Source organism: Elaeis guineensis, chromosome 14, assembly GCF_000442705.2.
Source record: "Elaeis guineensis isolate ETL-2024a chromosome 14, EG11, whole genome shotgun sequence".
Taxonomy (NCBI): domain Eukaryota; kingdom Viridiplantae; phylum Streptophyta; class Magnoliopsida; order Arecales; family Arecaceae; genus Elaeis; species Elaeis guineensis.
Genome location: NC_026006.2, coordinates 54261351 through 54282930, shown reverse-complemented (window position 1 = coordinate 54282930; position 21580 = coordinate 54261351). Strand labels below are relative to the sequence as shown.

Below are 21580 nucleotides of genomic sequence, written 5' to 3'. Positions count from 1 at the left end.
ATAAATTATCATAAATAAATATTAGTATTTAATATATAAAAAAACATAATGAAAACTCATATAAGTACATAAAAATTAAAGAAAATATTTTTTTAAAAAAAAACACAATATTATATACCTAGACATTAAACAAAATTAATATTATCATCACTAGGTGCATCTGGTTCCAACTCAATATTGTCCCTCGTCTCACCATCATCACGATCATGTTGGAGCTCTTCTTCCTCTTCTTATATAATCCTCAACCTTGTCTCCATCATCAATATCATCAATATATCTTAACACCTCTCTTGGATCAATTTCTTCTACTGGATCTTCATCATTAAGTATTATGGCTTCATTAAGATTATCATCCATGGTAGAATAAATGTGAGATGGTCCTACTTCGTTATCTTGGTAACAATCATCATCTTTTGATCTCTCTTTCATTGACTCATTTTCATATATCTCATTGGGAAACAATTTGGCTTTCACTTTACAAACAGCCCACCAATCATTTCTTTCTTTATTCTTTGAATTCGGATACTTGGTGTAGTACACTTATTGCGACTGGCTTGCTAATATGAATGGCTCATACATACTCAATTTTGACTTATGATTAACATCAACAATGTTGTATTTTTTATCAATCCTAACTCCTTGTGAAGGGTCAAACCAATGACATTTGAAAATAACTACATGATTACCATGTCCAATGTAATCCAATTCCAACCCCTCTTCCAAAATGCCATAGTAATCTAATTCATTTTCATTATAATTGTTCCCCCGAACACAAACACCACTATTATTTGTCCTCTTATTTTGCCCATAAGCACGAGTGTGAAATCGATAACCATTCACTATATAACCATCGTAACATCGCACTTCTTTAGAAGGACCATAGATAAACTTTCAAACTTTTGGATCTTGAATTTCATTTCTGTTAGCCTAAAATAGAAACAATAGTATAACAAGCTTCAGGATCATATTGTATCATTTTATTTGAATAAATTAAATTATGTAATTAAAACTTACAAGCTCTTTTATCCACTATGAAAAATGCAGTTCACGCATTTTTTCAACCTCAGCATCAGTAATGGAAGGATTATTTTATCGTAGTTCATTATCAAATTTTCTAACATTTTATGTGAGGACAACCTCATTAGCATTCATAAACCAGTACAAATAAATAGCTATATGATTAGAATGAGTAAATATAAGATGGACTGAAAACTTACTCAATATAAATTTCAACCTCAATGCAATTTAGGAGAATGTATAACTCAGCGGCTCATATCTCTTCATCCGACAAATACTGTTTCCAACTTCTCCCTAATAGACGATCCGAATATGTGAATATAGATAGGCGATCTTGAACATCAACAAATCCACCATCATCATTTCAGGTCGAGTTTGAATATAAGGTTCGAAATAAAGCGAGCAAAAATTAAAAATTTCTTCAACTATATACGCTTTGCTAATCGAACCTTCAACCTTAGCTTTGTTACGAATTTTTTTCTTTAATTCATGCATGCACCTAAAACAATAAGCATAAAGATTAAATTAATTCATACTTATTACGACATGCATGAAATAAAAAACATAATGATGGAAAGATTTACCTCTCAAAAGGGTATATCTATTTATATTGCACAGGCCCTCCCACCTTTGCCTCATATGGCAAATGTATGGTTAGGTACTCCATTGAATCAAAAAATGCAAGAGAAAATATTTTTTCTAGCTTACAAATTATCTCTACTATACTTTTCTCAAGCAATTCCATCTGACTTGAAATTCAGGAATACATAAATATCTGAAGAATTGACTAAGCTCAGTCAATGCCCCCCATATTGACTTTGGTAGTAGATCATGAAATGCTAAAGGTATCAACCTCTGCATGAATACATGACAATCATAACTTTTCATACCGTGTATTTTGCCCTCACCCACATTTACACGTCGAGCTATATTAGAAACATATCCATCTGGAAACCTCAATTGTTTAACCCACTCGCACACATCCTTAATTTGGTTTTGGGCTAAGACAAAGGATGCCTTGGGTTTAACCAATTTGCCTCCAACTTCTTTTAACTCAAGCTTCGATCATTTGCAGAATTGTTTTAAATCACAACGGGCTTGCAAAGTATCTTTTGTCTAGTCTTTAATATCCATGACAATGTTAAAAATATTATCAAATACATTCTTCTCAACATACATAACATCCAAGTTGTGACAAATGAGGTTCGTGGACCAATAAGGCAACTCCCAAAATATACTTATTTTAAGCCAATTATGCTCCATCCTAAATTCATTGAGTTTTTATGGATCACTCTTAGTACCAAAAATGATTTGATCAAACTGTTCTACTCTAGCTTTCACTTCCCTTTCGGTCAATCGAAGTATTGGACCTTTTTTCTCCACGGTGGATTTAGTAAATGCATCCTTTTATTTTCAAAACGTATGATTGGAGGGAAGAAATTATCGATGACAGTCAAACCAACATGACTTCTTACTGCCACCCTTTAGTATGAAAGATTTGGTATCTCTCATACAGTAAGGATATGCAAGTCTGCCGTGTGTGCTCCATCCTGACAACATCCCATAAGCAGAAAAATCACTAATTGTCCACATTAGTGCAGCCTTCATGTTAAAATTTTATTTTCAATGTGCATCAAAAGTGCAAACACCCTTATTCCACAACATCTGTAGTTTATCGATTAATGACCTTAAGCAAACTTCTATGCTTTTACTAGGTGACTTCGGACTAGAAATAACCAATATTAGGAACAAATTACGTCTATCCATGCACATTCCAGGAGGTAGATTATACAGAGTCAAAAAAATAGGCCAGCATGAATAAGGTGTTGAGCTTGATGTGAATGGATTGAGCCCATCAGTACAAAGGCCTAATCTAATATTCCGACAATCACTTGAAAACTCTGGATGCATCAAATCAAATTGCTTCCATGCTTCCCCATCTGTCGGATGCGAAATTACAGCAGAATCACACCGAACCCCTTCTTTATGCCATCTCATATGCATTGCAGTCTTGCTTGATATATATAATCGTTGGAGTCTAGAAGCAAGAGGAAAATATCACAATACCATATGTGGTACATTATTTTTTTTTTTGCCCACCTCCTCATTGGACTTGAATCGAGGATGGCCACTATAGAACAGTCTATTTTCTGACTATCATTCATGTAGTACAACATACAAAAATTTAGATAAATATCTATCTTTTGATAGCTCAATCCCAATTCCTTCACAATTTTTTTTGATTGATAGACATCTTCAGACAACTTCTCATCCTCAAGCAACATACTTTTAATTATTAAAAGTATTTGATTGTAACATACCTCACTCATACTAAACTCTGATTTCAAATTCAACAACTGAGTGACCGCTGATAACCTAATATGCTTACTGCAACCTCCCATAGTGACTCGTCAGCATCTTTAAGCAATTCATAGAACTTAGCAGCTGTTGGATTTGGAACTTCATCAAAATCCTCCCTAGCATCATTATTCAATTCAGGCATCCTTGTGGCATCTATAACCATATCCACATAAGAGTTCATACCACCTGCCACTCCTCTATTAATAGTTTTAAGACCAGACTCTTCAGATCTAGAATAAGATTTTTCATGCAGTGTCCAGGTCCGATAGCCATCAACAAAGTCTTTCTTGTAGAGATAAACCGTCACTTCATCAGGTATCAAAAATTTTTTATTCTTACACTTAAGACAAGGGCAAAGAATTTTTCCATGTTTCATGTATGATGGATTAGAAATTGCAATGTCAATAAACTTAGTAACTCCATTCTTAAATTCATCTGTCACCATTCCCTTATAAATCCTACGATGCATCCAACTTCGATTCGTCATCTCTGCTTATTCTATCAAGTGATAAATAACAAAATTTAAGCAAATATATACTCAAAAATAGTATGCAAAAATTAAAAAAAAAATCAAGAGAGTTCAAAACCCCAAACTTATTAAAATAAAAAGTTCTTAACATATAAACAGCTAACTTCAAGAGTTTACAGTTTCATGCTTATAGAATGTATATCAGTTCTAATGCATATCAGTTCCATACCTATACAAAGTCCTCCTTCCCCACAGATATCTAAAAAAGAAAATGAAACGAAAAGAAAAAAAGGGAAAGGAAAACAAATATATCAATCTATGTGGGGAAATGAAGGACTTTTGATTTCTTTCATCTTTTCGATGATTTTTTCTTTGTTTTCATCTCAAGAACCAACTCACACCGCCAAAAATGACTGGAATCCTATATATTTCAGACAAAAGCCCAAAATGGAACCTGAGAAACCCCACCATCTCTCTTAAGTGCTCTCCTTACCCCCAAAAAAAAATGAAACGAATAGAAAAAGAAGTGAAAAAAAAATGATCAGGGAAAAGGTCTTACCTTAAATTTTTCTGTCTTTCCTCTATTTTCGTGGTTTTATCCTCTGTTTTCATCCTATTTTCCCCTCCCTTTTTTCATCCTCAGGAGTTCCAATCGGGTGGGAGGCTTGGGGCGGCCGAATAGGATTGGACGACGGGTGCTGGGGTTTTGCGTTGGGTATTTCCTTTCTGTTTTTATTTTCAAAAGTTTCAATCAAGTGGGAGGATGGCTAGCTAGGGTTTGCATTGGGTATTTCCTCACTTGTTTTTGGAAGTCTCAATCGAGTGGGAGGCTTGAGCGCGAGTTGCCAGGTGCCAAGCAAAATTTTACATTTGAAAGTCATATCTAATTTATTTTGAACCATTGTTAAGGTAGAATTGACAATCAGATCGAGTTAAATTAGATATAAATTAGATCAAAAATTTGTCAATTCTAATTCAATCTATTTATATTAGTAAAATAAAAATTTTAATTTGAATCCAATTTGATCATTAGATAGGTGATTTGATCTGATCCATGTAATCTATTTATTAAATAGATCAAATTAAGATATATACATAGATTTAACATGTTAAATCAATTTAGATTTAATGGATTTAAACATATTAAGCGGGTTGGCTTAAATACAACAGAAATAGATTAAGCACATTTCAAGTAAATTAATGATCTAGGAGGACCATCAGATTTAATGTGAATCATTTTGGCCACTATGGATTAATAATCTAGGAGGATCGTTGGACTTATTTAAGCTGTTGGCTCGTAAACTGGAGAAGTCCAACTCCATTAGATCATTGACTTATCAATATTATGGAGCATGTCATCTTGAATTCGGTAGATATTGCAGGAGCTGAAGTGGCTACTATCTACCAAGATCAATAGGGCCATCGGCTAGCTCATCATCGAGAAGTATTTCAAATTAGAATGAGTGAAACTTGTGGTATGCTCTGTACTGATTGAACAGTTTAAAATTTAAAATGATTAATTTAATTAACTTAATTTAAAGTAAACTAAAGATAGTTTTAAATTATTTTTAGAGTAACTTTAAAGTATTTAATGTATGTGTGGTAAAAGTACAATAAATGATTAATAATTTTAGATAAATCAATCTCAAAACAATTGATTAGGATTAAATTTTATGACATTAATTGATTTATCTTAAAAATTTTAATACATAAATCACATAATAGACAAGCAAATTAACATGTAATAAAAAATAATTTAATTTAAATAAATCAATTTAAAAATTTGACATAATTAAATTTGATGGTACTAACTTATTTTTTTTGAAATTTTTAATGCATTAATTACATAATTAATAGATATCTCAAAGTACAATAAAGAATAGTTTTAAAAAAAATAAATCTAAAAATAATTATCAAAATTTAAATTTCGATCTCGATTCTATTTCTATTCCACCCCTGTTGCAGATAAAAAATAAAGATCCGTCTCTCTGCTGTCACTCAGTCATCGCTACACAACTATTGTTCTCAAAATACAGTTGCAAATTTATCGCTAGTCTCCCTTTAATATTTTGTTTGAGAATATATATCCATTGATAATTGATCGCTATTCAGTCACTAAAGGAAAACTATTCAGGACATATAATATGTCACTAATCTGTCACAATATCATCGTTACATGTATCACAGATTTGTCCATGATCACTCTTTATACTATCTCTAAAAGGTATTATGTTGAGAACAACATCTGTCTCTATCTAATTCCTATTCCATCTCTCTTTTTTCACATCATTGTTGCTATTCTGTCGATATGCCGCTGCTAATATTGCGTGAGAATTATGCACCAATTTTAGTGACTGATACATATCCGTCATAATTTTATTACTATATAGCGGTCATTATTCCGTCACAAATCTGTCGCTGGATCACCTGCGAGCGCTATAGCGACAACGTTTGGATGTTGTCACTTTGTTATCACTGTTCTGTGATAATATTACGTGATAATTGTATACCAATTTTGGCGATTGATGCATATTCATCACAATTTCGTCACTATTATAAATCATGTAGAAATCATTATTCCATCACAAATCTATCACTAGATCACCAGCAAGTTCTATAGTGACAATGTTTGAGTGTTGTCACTATGTTGTCGCTGTTCCTTCTCTCTTTTATTAGGAAAGTGTCACTATTATATCGCTACGTCATTACTAATATTACGTGGCAATTACACGATAACTTTAACGGCTGAAGCATATCCGTCACCATTCTGTCGCTATTATGAATCATATAGCGGTCATTATTCTGTCACAAATTTGTCTCTAGATCACCTGCGAGTGCCACAACGACAATGTTTGAGTGTTGTCACTATATGGTCGCTGTTCCGTCTCTCCTTTATCAGAAAAATGTCGCTATTTTATCGCTACACCATTACTAAAAATATGTGAAAATTACACGCCAATTATAGCGACGGATATTTTTCTGTCCATATTCTATTGCTATTGTAAATTTTATAACTGTTACAAATCCATCATGAATTAGTCACTAATGCACCCGCGAGTGTTTCAGCGATAACTTTTATAGTTTGTCACTATGTTGTCACAATTCTATCACTATTAACGACGATATACCAATCGATCTTGGATGTTGCTAAATGTCTGTCTCTAAACTATCAGATTCTTGTAGTGAAAGATGCAACCACTCTATAGTATGAGATGCTCCAGGTAAAAATGGGGTTAGGCCTAATAACTATTAGGTGAGGGATCTAACGATAACTTTATACCTGTTGGTGAGCGATGGATTTGACTTAACTAAGAAGTATGGTCAATAACTATTAGGTGAGCCCACATGACTTAGAAATCGAATCGCTACAACATGCATGAGATGCATTGGACATGAGTTATCCACCTATTGATTTAATATGCCATCAATAACTATTAGGTGAGGTGCATACAAAAACAGTAGGACCGCAGTACCCACTAGGAACCCTAATAGCGTAGGAGTTTTCACTTTCCAACTCGAGGAGTATTGGGATCCGAAAAAATAGTGGGAGTCTAATTTATTTCTTAAAGTATCTAGAATAAATTTTAAAATCTAGTACAAATATCTAATTAGAATCTTCTTTTCTTTTCAGTTCATAGCTCAGCTTCAAATTCTATAGCCCGAATAGAGTCCCTCTGGACCGGATCTCTAAGAGTTATATTGGATTGGGACTCTCTCAAATTATAATAGTTGCTAAATTATTTGATTTGATCAAATAATGGGATTGGATCCTGATCAAGTTAAATCAGATTTAATTTGATTAACTTCAAGTTTGAGTTTGACTCAAACTGGATTTCATTAGTCTAATAGGATTGGACTTAATAAGTATTTGACTTATTTTAAAACCCAAACTCAATTTGATCGACCAAGTCCAAGATACAATCAATTGATCGAGAAGAACTGACTTAGGATGTCAGAATGGTTTTGAACTCTGGAAAAGATTAGGGTATGTTTTACATCAAGATTTTCTTGTATTACCAAACCATCCAACCGTTGAAATGTTCAGCACTTAAGAAACGAATGGATAACATTAATTAGGTTAGACGCTATATCTTGACCTTAGTGCCAGCATGAGGATATCAAGAATTAAGGCTATGATAACTCACCTACAATAGTTATGTGGTGAGCATGAGTTCGACTGCATGTTGAGTAGTTTGTTCATGATCATTGTTTAACAATGGTTAAGAACCTTATGAGCTCAAGATGACCATGCATGAGAAACTAAGTGGATTAGATCCAGCAGTCCCTTAATGGTTTATTTGATCAGTTTATAATAAACTGCTATATGAACGAGAATGATAGTGCATTACCGAAATTGCTAAACATATTGGTAATCACTAAAGAGATCTTGAAAAGTTCAAGGGGCTGCATTCTTATTATGAAAAATCTAGTTCTAAGAGAGAGTCTCTTAGAATAAAAGGTCTTTGGGAGAATGAACCAAAAAAGGATCTTCTTAAAGAGAAGACGCCAGTCAAAGAAAAATATTTTCGCTGCAGTACTGATGGCCACTCAGATAGAAATTATCCTCCTACCTAGATAACCTAAAGAAGAAGGATGACACACTTTGTGAAGGTCTATCAGATCTGTTTGCATGTTGATGTATTCGGACAGTGAGTATGCCGTAGGATCTGAGAGATTTATGGATGAGATAAATCTATGTGGTACCTCAAATAAGATCATTTTGAAGAGGACAGGATATACAAACTTGGAAAGGGAACATCTTCTTGACACATAAATTCTAATTTTGTGGATCCTGTCTTCAAAAAAAATTGATCAAACCATCTCTTGTGGGATATGGCGAGAGGACCACTACATACAAACCCATTTGATGGGAAATCCTTAGGTGTTCTTCGATTAGATCGAGGAGGTGTATACCTTAGTAAAAATTTTAGAATTATCTCATAAAAATGGTATAGTCTCACAGTGGATTCCTCCTGATTCGCCTCAGCTCAATGAGGTATCGAAAGAGAGGATTAGGATCCTATTGGATATGGACTGGTCCATCAGGAGGTTCACTCACTAACCCTTACTTCTTTAGGGACATACTTTAATCTGTTGAATAGGATACTAATTATACTTTTTAGTAGATCACAATGTGATTGTGATCCATCATACTATATTTTAAAAAAATAATTTACCTAAGATGGTGGTAGTGGGAGGAAATTGAGCTTGAAGAGAGTCTCTAAAGAGCAACAAGTTGGAGATTTGATTGTGCCTATTCATTCTGAGTCAGTTAGTGTAGGACCTCCACCACCTCGTAGATCTAGTAAGGTTTCCCATCCTCATGAAAGATATTTAGATATGCTTTCAGAGGATGTAGAGGAAGTGTTCCTTTATGGAAGATAGAGACAAGAAGTTGATCCTAAGACCTATGATGAGATGATATACAACATCAATTCTGAAAAATAGATGAAAGCAATAAAGTCAACGATTGAGTTGATACATTCCAGCCAAATCTAATCTTAGTAGATCCACCAGAGGGTATTGTACCCATTGAGTATAAATAGATCTATAAAAAAAATTAGATGCAGATGGATGTGAAAATTATTTTCTTAATGTATATCTTGGATAGATATCTATATGGAGCAGCAGCCTGATGGGTTTTACTTCTGGTGATAGAGATCACAAGATCTGCAAGCTGTATGGATCCATTTTTGGATTAATACAAGCATCTTAGAGTTGGATTGATGCAATCAAATAGTTTGATTTCATCAAAAACAAAGAGGAACCTTGAGTTTTCAAAAAGATCGATGAGAGGATGAGATTCTCCTGATTGAGAAGGTTATTCCCATGCTGACTACGGTCAAGAGTTGGTTACCAAAAAAAGTCCTCCAAAAAGATCAAAAAAAATTATCTTGGATTGAAAATTTATGGAGACAGATCTGATAAGATGCTAGGCTTTTAATAGGTAAAGTATATAAAGGAGGTGCTGAAGAGGTTCAGCATGAAAACTTTAAAAGAGAACTTCTACCCCTTAGGCAAGGCATATATTTCTCCAAAAAGATGTGTCTAAACACATCTGAGGAGATTTAGCTCATGAGCTAGATTTCTTATATTTCGACTATAGGGAGCCTCATGAATGCCATGCAATGTACTTGATTTGATCTTGCTATGAGCGTCACAAACAGAAATCAGTCGAATCTAGATGTACGATACTGGATAGCTATTAAGAACTTTCTTAAGTACTTGAGAAGCACTAAAGATTTATTCTTGATTTTTTGAAGAAAAATTTTTGAGTTGCGAAATTTATGGGTACATATGCTCAGATTTTGTATCTGACACTGATGATAGAGAGTTTACATCAAGATGTATGCAATATGAAATTTGGTAGATTGGAAGAGTTCTAAATAATCAATCATTGCAAGAAGCTGAGTTAGTCACCATTTTCAAAAGTGATAGGTAATATCTTCTGGTCCAAGTATGTTTGTTATAATTGATATCATGAGATGTCATCATAATGATAATACTGGCTCATAGCTCTTAGCTAATAGAGCCCCGGTCTCACCAGAATATCTAGCATATGGAAAAGAGGACTTTTAATAATATGCGACTACCTTGACATGGAAGATGTCAAGGTGAAGAGAGTAAACTCATGAAAATATGGTTGACCCACTGACTAAGCCATTTAACCTGCTAAAGACTGAAATCCATCTTGAAAAGATGGGATTTAGATTTACGATAAATTGACTTTAGATCAAGTGGAAGATTGTTAGATGTGTGAACTGAAAAGTCAATTATTGACTGATAAATTATAATTTTTAAGGATATAAATTTATACTTAATTTATTAAAATTAAAATTATAGATAATTATTTTTATTCTAGAGTAATGTGTCCTAGAATCGTCCAGAAAGTTAATGGACAATGATACATATTCTTAAAAGTTGAGAATTTAAGATATATATCATTATAAATTAATTTCTAAACTACTTCCAATCGATGATCATCATAGGGATGGTGATTGATCCGACTAGACTGGTGCATGGATCGCTTCCTTTGGATAGACGAATCTTGAGTCTATAGTATAGCGATACTGGAGCGAGAGTGTAGATGGTTGTTAGAGAATAATAATACTAAGCATGATGAAGAACGAGAAGTCACATGAATGCCTACTCACTCATTAGTGACTTCTTGATGCTATAGTTATGTGAGTAGTTCTTTGATCTGCGGTGCATCGATTGTTCGCCTTGAGGGTGATATAGTTTGACTATACCATAACTCAGTCTTCTAGTCATATGGAGCCTTAAGGTATATATTGGCTATAATATATTCATTGTAAGAATTGAATTGCATCAAAATGGGATCTATCAATCTTAGTAGTTGAGGAATAGTCCTACGCAACCTAAGAGGCTGAGTCCATAAATCTATAGCCACAATAACGTGATTATAGAAAGAAGTTTCCATGAGATTCATGATTGGACTCGAGCTAATTAAGTCTGACATATGATGGATGCTTAGGATTTGATAAGATTTTATGACCTGCATCCTATCGGGACTCTCGATAGAAGAACTTGATCACACAGTAACTTCACCTAAGGGTTTGTCTTTCTATTCTGCTGGATTATCACTACATGTTGCTAGACGTCATTAGTAAATTATGAGAACTCAGTAAGATCATTTTTGGATTAACGATCCTTGTTAGGATGAGTTAGAATTGTTCCAGCCCATCGAAAGGAGTTTCGATGATACTGTAATGGAGATCACGGTATATCTCATTATCAGATAGAATAGAACCTGAGGGGTCATACATAAAAAAAGCTCGTCCTGATCAATAGCTTGGATCATGATCAAATTATCAATTGGATTGATGATTTGGATCAATTTGTAAGAATTACAAATTTGAAAACTACTAATTGTTAGTATAAGAAACTTAATTACAAGTGTTGTAATTTAATTAAATCTGATTAAATTATGATTTAAGTTTTAATTAATTTAAATCAAATTTAATTTAATTGATCTTAACTTAATTTAAGACTGATTGGGTTTAATTATCCAAGTAGGGCTTGGATTACAATCCTGATTAGATCAGGATTGACAGTCTTTTCAAATTTAATTCAAATCGGACTCGAATTGGATTCAGTTTGAATCCAAATTGGACCCACGTGAAGAAGACCATCTGAGCCCAAGCTCTCTAGACTTCTCTCTCATCTTTCACATAGAAAGAGGGGAGTAGGGGCATGAGAAATCACCAGCTCTTCTGTTTGGGTGTGAGAAATCATGCGAAGAGAAGAGGAGGCACTAGTTGGCACCTCCCCTTCTGCTTTGGGCCTCTTTCCAGATAAGCATTGAATTTAATTTAAATTTCAAATTAAATCTAAATTTGTTCAGTTTATCCTTATCTGATTGGAGGCATGAGGGAGGCTTAATTCTTGTGCAACAAAAATTTAAGAAGAGAAGGGAGGGCGCGCATCTTACGTGCGTGAAAGGAAAAGGGGACCAATAGTTGGTGCCTAGTGGCATAGTCAGGATTTTCATCTTGGAGATTCAATATATAAATTAAAATAAATAAATAAAAAAAATAAATTTAATAATATTATATTAATTGAAAGTGAGAGAGAAAGAAAAGAGGAAAAAAAATGAGAGAAAGAATTCGAACCTGGGATGTGGGGGATGGAGGGTGGGCATTCAAACCACTAAACTAACTAAGATTTTTCATTTTATAAGGGTTCAAAAATATATATATATAAAATTTTTTAGATAATATTTCCATACCCTAAGCGTATTGCACCAAAACTTAGGGGTTCAATTAAACCCCCAAGCCAAAAGGTGGCTCCGCCCCTGTTGGCGCCCCTCCTCGGTTGATCTAACTCTCCCTTTTTGATCCATTCTTTCTATTTGAATTTGACTCAAACAAGGAAGAGTATCAAATCTAATTAGGTAGGGCATTGAGGCTAATATTTGTGCGACAAATATATTGGAGAAAGTAGCGTGCGGTGGTATGGGGTTTTTTCGTGAGATTCTGCCTTGCCACCCGTTGCTCTTTCCATCACCCTCCTCCCTTCTTCACTCCATCTCCATGCCACATCCTCTAGATATAATCTGAAAGAGAGAGGTTAGAGAGAGTGGATGGAAAGAAAAATAATTTTTCTTCTCTTTTTGGTGGTTTTGTTCAGATCCCATCTGATTAGCACAAAGAGTTCGTGCTGCAGATTTTTATTCTTCGAGATCTAGAAGAAAAAGATCCAGATCCAAGCTAAAGAGTGAGGCCTGTAAGGTGCTAGTACTCTAATAGCTTCGGTGCTCTGATCAAATCATCTCCATGTGGATACCAGTAGAGGTCGAATGCTTCTGTATCTACATCAGAAATCCCAGGCATCCGCAGGATCCGATCCAAGAAAGGAGAAGGATAGCGATTCAGGTATAATTATTTTTCCTTCTAATTTTAGATCTATTTATGAAATTTATTCATGCATGTTAATCGAAGCATGATTTTAATATTAAAATTATTTTAATATTTACCTTTCATTGTGCCATGTTCATGAGATGAATTTTGCATGTGAATCATCTAAATTTTCTTCAACTCCGTGGAACCACATCGACATCCATCTGGTCACTTTTTCAGGCCACCAATGACCTAGGACCCAGAAGGACATCCACCAACCTTAGAGTCACAACCCGAGGATGAGAAAAGCAGAATTCATCAAACTACACCTCGACATTGGCGAATGCTCGAGCAGTTCGAACTCCCACCATCATCGATTTAACGGCAGGATTTCATACAATGGCTGACTCACTAGACACCAGCTCGGTACTGAGGGAGACCTAGCTGCGACAAGCTTTGCTGTCATCATCAAAACCATTTCAACAACTACCTAGTGCAAGTCATCGATATCCCCGAGCTCCACTGCGTTGCTTCTGCATTGGTCCGAATTCGAAGAAGCGTCCAACCACTTCAGCTGTATTGATGAAGCCTTACACCGACAGAGAAGTTCGCTCTGATGTGTGACCCCGAAGTTTGTTCGATAATCTACTTTTCAGTATGAAATACTTCGAACCGAAAAGTAAGGGATAAATATTGGACCATATTCAATCCACCTGTTGATGTGTCTGAATTCTTAGTACATGGCAAACACCTGATTTCGTGATGTAGCTACTCAGGACATGAAATTTGTGCAGCATCAATGTCATCGGCTAAGAGTCGATGATGAGAGGTCGGCAGTTCAATGAACCCAGCATCATCGATCCCCAACCGATGTCATCTCCCTTCCGACTCGGCTCTTTACGAGCCTTCCTTCAGATCAGATGGCTCTAGGGCACTTGTCGCACAGATCTTATTAGGGTAGCACTCCGCTATGTAGGCCCATTGCTCCTCAAAATGTGGATGACTAGTCCTAGGATAAATCATTGATATTCACTATCCTGGCTCTGATAGCCACTACTCCAACTCCGACGGACGCTAACCGCCTAACAGACTCCCTCTCCTGCAAAAAAAAGAGGTGAGGAGAAAAATAGAAGGGATTTCTTTTTTCTCTTAAAAAACTTAAGACTCTTGCTTTGACCACCTTCTTCTACTGTTCTCTCTCTTTGACTGTCACTGACTTGAGCATCGAATGGTTCTCTGTCGGAGAACCCCCTACCTTCTTCTCCGACGTGCGGACTTTCTTTGCAGGTGACCGGGATTCCGACTTGGTGCCTGCCGACTCCAGTGTGGCACTCGATTCGAGCTGTCTGATCTAACTACTCCACCACATCATCCAGTCAGAGTGGAGCAGCAACAATATTCGATCTTCTATTAAAAAAGTTCAAAAAAATTATAGCAGTATCATTTGGGTTGTTACAACCTCTAGTAGATTGTTTGAAATTGATTCTAAAAGAACCTATTCCATCGAGCGGTGCTATTTTTTTCCTTTTTAGAATGACTCCAATAGCTACATCATCCGGACAATGTATGTTTGAGAAAAAAAATGAATATAAAATTTTGATTATATTATAGATATTTGTAAAGAGACTAATTTATTTTTTTTCATTTTTTTGAGTGTTATCATCCTTTAAAAAAATGATTAGAATCCAAACTTATGCTTTTGTTTTCTTTCTAAAAGATAGAATTTAATTATTTAATTTTTAAAACAATCAACTTTTTATATAGGAATTAATTTTGTGTTGTAAGGGATGTGGAAGGTATTTGTGGAACAAAAAAAAAAAAAGATGGGTAAATGTAATGGAATATTTATCAAAACTATTGCTTTTTATATGATATAGATTTTTTTGGGAGGGGAGGTAGGATTGGAAGTGGGCCGGGCTGAGCCTGTCCGAGTCTAATTCAAAATATTTGTTCGAGCTCCGAGCCAGGCTTACGTTCGAAAATTTTTATCCGGATCTGAGCCCAAGCCCAATCCCGGTCCGAATCCAATTGGGCCGGCCCGTTTTTTAGCCATGGCCCACGCTAGCTTCTTCCCTGTTTTTATTTTTTTTTTAAAACCTTCTAAGCCCTTCGTCCAATCCCTAGCCCCTTCTCCGGTGCTCCTCTCCGATGGATGATGGACGAGGTCGCTCGTACCTATTGGGTCTTCGGCGACGACGACGACCGCCATCGGCCACCACCAGGTCTTCGTTCAGGTCTATTGGTTTCTGGATCGTTCTGTCCCCGATGGCGGACCTGGCCGCCAGTGGAGCACTGTCGGAGCCGAAGACCGGAGCCGACGGGGAAGCCGGCAGCAGCTGTAGCATGATGAGGATGAGAGTAAGGGAGCCTGGTTAAAGGCGGCGTCATCGTCGGAGGAGGGGAAGGAGGTGGCCGAGCGACGTGGTGAGGGAGCAGGAGGTGGCCGAGCGACCACGTCGGAATCCAGAATGAGGACCTCACAGAGGCCGCGACAAGAGAGAAGGAGCTGGCCGAGCGGCATGGTGATGAGGGAGAAGGAGGTGGCCGAGCGACCACACCAGAATCCAAAACAAGGGCCTCGCAGAGGCCACTGATGAGGGAGAAGGAGGTGGCCGAGCAGCGTGGTAAGGGAGAAGGCGGTGGTCAAGCGGCGGAGGTTGGAGCAGATTAGCCTGATCAAGAGATGGGGGCTTGGAGGAGGCGGTCCGGGGAGTTGGGGCTTGGGGACGGTCATCGAGTAGGCCGAATTCGGAAGCATATGAATAGTGGATAGCGTGTTATACATGGTGTGCTATGCACCGTAGGATTTGTCCCAAAAAATCTAAATTTTGGACTAAACTTTGGATTGATATTCGGATTCGGACTCGGACACCGGATCAAAAGTCTAAATCCGATCCGAAAGTAAAAGGATCTTATTTTTTAGTTCGAATTTGATCCGAATGATTTCGGATCGAGTTCGAAGTCCGATCCAAAATCAGTCTGACTCAAGCCCAGCCCCAAAGAGAGATGAGACATGCTGAGGGTAAATATACTTATGGAAATATAAAAAATTTGTTGAGCCTACAATCATTGACTTGGCAACTCCATAAAATATTTGGCAACAAATTCTTGAGTTGCACCAATGCTCTCTTGCGATATATCAAGATAATTATTTATATGCATATGATAGGATTGACTCATGCAGGCCTTCACTCAAGTGTATTGCACAATTTGGTTATGGGCAATAGATCAAAATAGCTAGCTATGACCCTTCACATTATGGATCGATTTACTTATTATAAAATATCCCCTGTGTTGGGGAATACCCACCGACCGACCAATGGCCGGAGGGATCGACCGACCGACCGACTGACGGCCCGACCGACCGACTGATGGCCGAAGGGACCGACCTACCGACCGACAGTCGGAAGCGACCGACTGACGGACGCCATCACCGGCCAGTTAACGGCCCATCACCGACTGAGGATATGTCGGGCGTACCTCTCCTCACCGACTGAACCCGAGGTCTGATGGCCAACTCACGTAAGGCTCGCCGACTAACGGAGGGGCCCGACGCCACTCAGCTGGCCACCGACCTAGGGTCGGTCGACTCCTCCGATCGCCGTACAGCCACCAGAGCTTGTCAGTCCTGACAGCCGCATGCGGCACGGCCATCTAGGGACATTGTCCCGCCAAGGGCATTGTCAACCCTAGTGATTTGACAGCCCCACGGCGACGTGATACTTTCACGGCGACTCTGACAGTCTACAGTGAGTTGACAATTCCTCACTTATCTGCGCCATTAATGACGGCGCCATACCGTACTCCATTATATAAATCGGGGAAGGCAACGGTGCAAGGGATCCGCTCCCCCCACTTCTCGACTCCAAAATCACAGGCTCGATCCTCTCTCCTTCTCTCCCTCGATTGAGCTCTCTGTCTTCATTTCACTGTTGCCCAGTCACCTCTCTGACTTGACCGTCGGAGGGTCCCCGTCGGAGCCGCCTCCGGTCAGTGTGGACTTCTCGTTTTTGCAGGTGTACGTTCCCCGGCGATCGGACGACGAGGCGATTGGCCGTAACAGATTGGCGCGCTAGGTAGGGGGGCACGATGACGAAGACAAGAGCCCAACGATCGAGGATCACAGGGTCGGCGAGACGCTCTTCCCGTCGGGAAGAGGCCTCCCCGTCACCACCGGCGGTGGAGCCCAGCTCTCCACACCCCGCGGTGACCACGGAGGCGCAGATCGCGCCCATCGTACGGCAGATGACCGTGCTGACGGACGCAGTCAAGAGCCTCCAGCAACAACCGGCGGCCCGTCCGATGCCCTCCAGGAGCAGCCGCCGACGACCGCGCCAGTCTCCGTCGCCTCCGCGTGAGCGCCCCCAACAGCGCTCCCACGGAGAGGAGGAGAGACGGCCATGGCGCGACGACCGACGGTCCCAGCGGCCCTCTCCTTCCCTGCAGGAACGGGCAAGGAAGGAGAAACGACCGCGCACGCCGTCGGCCTCCCTCTCGGAATCTTCCGGAGACTCCACTCCCGGGGTCTCCCAACATCGACGAGCGGACAACTACGAGCGCCGGTTCGAGGAAATCGACCGCCGGCTCGCGCAGTTGCAGGTGGACGGCCAGAAGTCTTCGAACGATGTCGACTTCCAGACCGCCCAACCTCTCTCTCGACTAGTCCTCGACGAATCGATTCTCAGTCGGTTCAAGATGCCATACGTGGAGCCATACGACGGCTCCACCGACCCAGTCGACCACCTCGAGAGCTATAAAGCTCTCATGACGATTCAAGGGGCAACCGACGCTCTTTTTTGCATCGGCTTCCCCGCCACACTCCGCAAGACTGCCAGGGCCTGGTACTCCGATCTTCGATCGAAAAGTATCCACTCCTTCGGACAGCTCGAGCACTCATTCGTGGCCCACTTCAGCACCAGCCGAAAGCCGCCGCGAACGTCGGACAGCCTTTTCTCCCTCAAACAGGGGGAAAATGAGACGCTCCGACACTTCGTGGCGTGATTCAACACGGCCACGCTTGAGGTCCGGGACCTCAACGAAGACATGGCTATCTCAGCCATGAAACGGGGGCTGAGGGCGTCCCGATTCACCTACTCTCTGGACAAGACCCTCCCCCGGACGTACGCCGAGCTATTGGAGCGCGCATACAAGTACATGCGCGCGGACGAAGGAGCATCTGACCGACGCTTGGCCGAGCCCAGAGGCCCGAAGGAGAAGCGGAGAAAAGGTCGGGAACCCGCCGAACCCAGCAGGCCCCCGACCGATAGTCGGATCTCGCCAACCCGACGAATCCAAAAGTCACCCTGGCAACAGACTCCGAGGCCGGTACGCCCCAGGTATGACTCCTACACTCCTCTCTCCGCTCCTCGTGTACAGATTCTAATGGAGATCGAGAGAGAAGAATACCTGCGACGGCCTCCGCCTCTGAAGGCAAAAGGCTTCGACCGTCGAAAGTACTGTCGATTTCACCGAGGCCATGGCCACAACACCGAGCAGTGCCTCCAGCTGAAGGATGAGATCGAAGCTCTCATCCGTCGGGGGTATCTCGGTAAATTTCGGAAGGGTCCGCCGACCCAACCGGTTGCCGATCGACGACCCCAGCCGACTGAAGAAGCGACGACCAATCAGCCGACGGCCGGAGTCATCAACATGATCTCCAAGCGGCTGGGCCCGGGGACGTCTGCGGGAGGGGAGCCGACGAAAAAGCCGTGCCCGGACGACATAATCACCTTCACGGAGGAAGACGTTCGGGGCATCCAAACTCCCCACGATGATGCTGTTGTTGTGTCAGCGACAATAGCAAATTATGATGTAAAATGAATTTTTGTTGATAATGGAAGTTCGACAAATGTTTTGTTTTACTCGACCTTCTTCCGGATGCAACTGTCAACCGACCGACTTAAGAGGGTCTCCATGCCCTTGATCGGCTTTGCCGGAGACGCTGTCACGACAGAGGGAGAAATTATCCTGCCCGTGACGGTCGGCACCGAACCACGGCAAAGCACGGTCCACCTAACTTTTGCGGTCGTCCAAGTTCCTTCGGCCTACAACGCCATCCTTGGACGACCCGGATTGAACGCCCTCAAAGCGATCGTCTCGACGTACCATCTCCTCGTTCGGTTCCCGACCAAAAATAGGGTCAGGGAGATGCGCGGGGATCAACAGCTCGCCCGACGATGCTTCCAGATCTCCGCTCAAAGCGACGAGTCGAGGGGCTCCCTGACAATCGACAAGCTGGACCAGCGGGAGGAGGAAGAACGAGGTTCGCCGGCCGAGCAGCTCGAGGCGGTCCCGATAGCGAAAAATCCGGATCGGAAGGTTTGGGTCGGGTCTCAACTGCCCGACCCCGAACGACGACGATTGACGGAGCTGCTGACGGCCAATGCCGACATATTTGCTTGGTCGGCAGCAGATATGTCAGGCATCCCCCCAGAAATAATAACCCACCGACTCAACATCGACCCGACGATGAGGTCGGTGAGGCAGAAGAAAAGGTCCTTCGCTCCAGAGAGGCAGAGGGCTATCGATGAAGAAGTGGACAAGCTACTCGAAGCGGACTTCATCCGAGAATCCACGTATCCCGATTGGCTCGCCAATGTTGTCATGGTCAAAAAAGCCAACGAGAAGTGGAGGATCTGCATCGACTACACCGACCTCAACCGAGCCTGCCCAAAAGATAGCTTCCCACTTCCCAAGATCGACCAGCTGGTGGACGCGACGTCCGGATTCTGACTGCTCAGCTTCATGGACGCCTTCGTCGGATACAACCAGATCCGGATGGTGCCTGAAGATGAGGAGCATACCGCCTTCGTGACTCCCAAGGGCCTCTACTGTTATCGGGTGATGCCCTTCGGACTGAAGAACGCCGGCGCCACCTACCAGCGACTTGTCAATAAGGTCTTTAAAGACCAGATCGGGCGTAACATGGAGGTATACGTGGACGACATGCTGGTGAAGAGCGCGCAGATCTCGGATCATGTTCAGGATCTCGAGGAGACCTTCCGCACCCTTCGACGACACCGAATGAAGCTCAACCCGACCAAGTGCGCTTTCGGGGTGACCTCAGGGAAGTTCCTCGGATTCCTCGTTTCTCAGAGAGGGATTGAGGCCAACCCTGAGAAAATAAAGGCGATCCTCGACATGCGTCATCCGAACACCAAGAAGGAGGTCCAACAGCTGAATGAAAAAATCATCACTCTTAGCCGATTTATTTCTCGATCAGCTGAAAGGTGCCTCCCGTTTTTCAAAACTTTGCGCCACGCAAACGGTTTTTCTTGGTCGGATGAGTGCCAACAGGCCTTCGAAGACCTGAAGAAGTACTTGGCTTCCCCGCCGCTGCTCGTAAAGCCGCAGGTTGGGGAGACCTTGTATCTCTACTTGGCCACATCTTCTGAGGCGATCAGTTCGGTGCTCGTCCGAGAAAATGAGTGTCGAACCCATCAACCTATCTACTACACCAGCAAGGTGCTCCACGGTGCCGAAGCCAGATATTCGGAGACGGAAAAGATGATCTTCACCCTGACCGTCTCCGTGCAACGACTCCGTCCATACTTCCAGGCTCATGCCATAGTGGTGCTCACCAACCAGCCCCTGAGGGCGATACTGCGCCGACCGGACACATCTGGACGACTCGCGAAGTGGGCAATGAAGCTCAGCGAGTTCGACATTCAGTACCGACCAAGGCCTGTCTTGAAGGCTCAGGTCTTGGCCGACTTCATCGCCGAGTGCCCGACAACCGACCAAGGGTCGGGAGCTGAAGACCCAGGACGAGACGTGGTCTCCAAGCCAGACCCGGTCTCCACCTGGGTACTCCACATCGACGGAGCTTCAAATGCTCAGGGAAGCGGGGCCTGGCTCCTGCTCATGAATTCGGATGGGGTGGTCACCGAGTACGCCCTCCGGTTCGACTTCAAGGCCTCCAACAACCAAGCCGAGTACGAGGCACTCCTCGCTGGCTTGAGGATGGCGAGGGAACTGGGCGTCGACAGCCTTCGGGCATTCTCCGACTCTCAGCTGATCGTGGGGCAGGTCAAGGGCGAATTCGAGGCGCGGGATCCGACCATGGTCAAATACCTTCAGAAAGTGAAGGACCTCGTGGCACGTCTCAGGTATTTTGAAATTTTCCACATCCCTAGGTCGGAAAATGCCCGTGCCGACGCACTCTCCAGATTGGCGACATCGGCCTTCGACTCTTTGGGTCGGACATTCGTGGAGAACCTCGAGCAGCCGAGCATCGATCGGGTCGAAGAAGTACAGCAGCTAACCACCGAACCAAGCTGGATGGACCTGATCATTCGGTATCTGACCGACGGGATCGGCCCCGAGGATCCCGCGGAGGCCAAGAGGCTCCGATGGTCGGCCTCCTAATATGTAA

The 21580-nt window shown here is 41.4% G+C and overlaps 1 pseudogene; it reads right to left on the bottom strand.

The window, feature by feature from the left end:
• Positions 1-1213: 1213 nt before the first annotated feature.
• On the bottom strand, positions 1214-1762 carry LOC140853692 (uncharacterized; annotated as a pseudogene).
• Positions 1763-21580: the final 19818 nt, after the last annotated feature.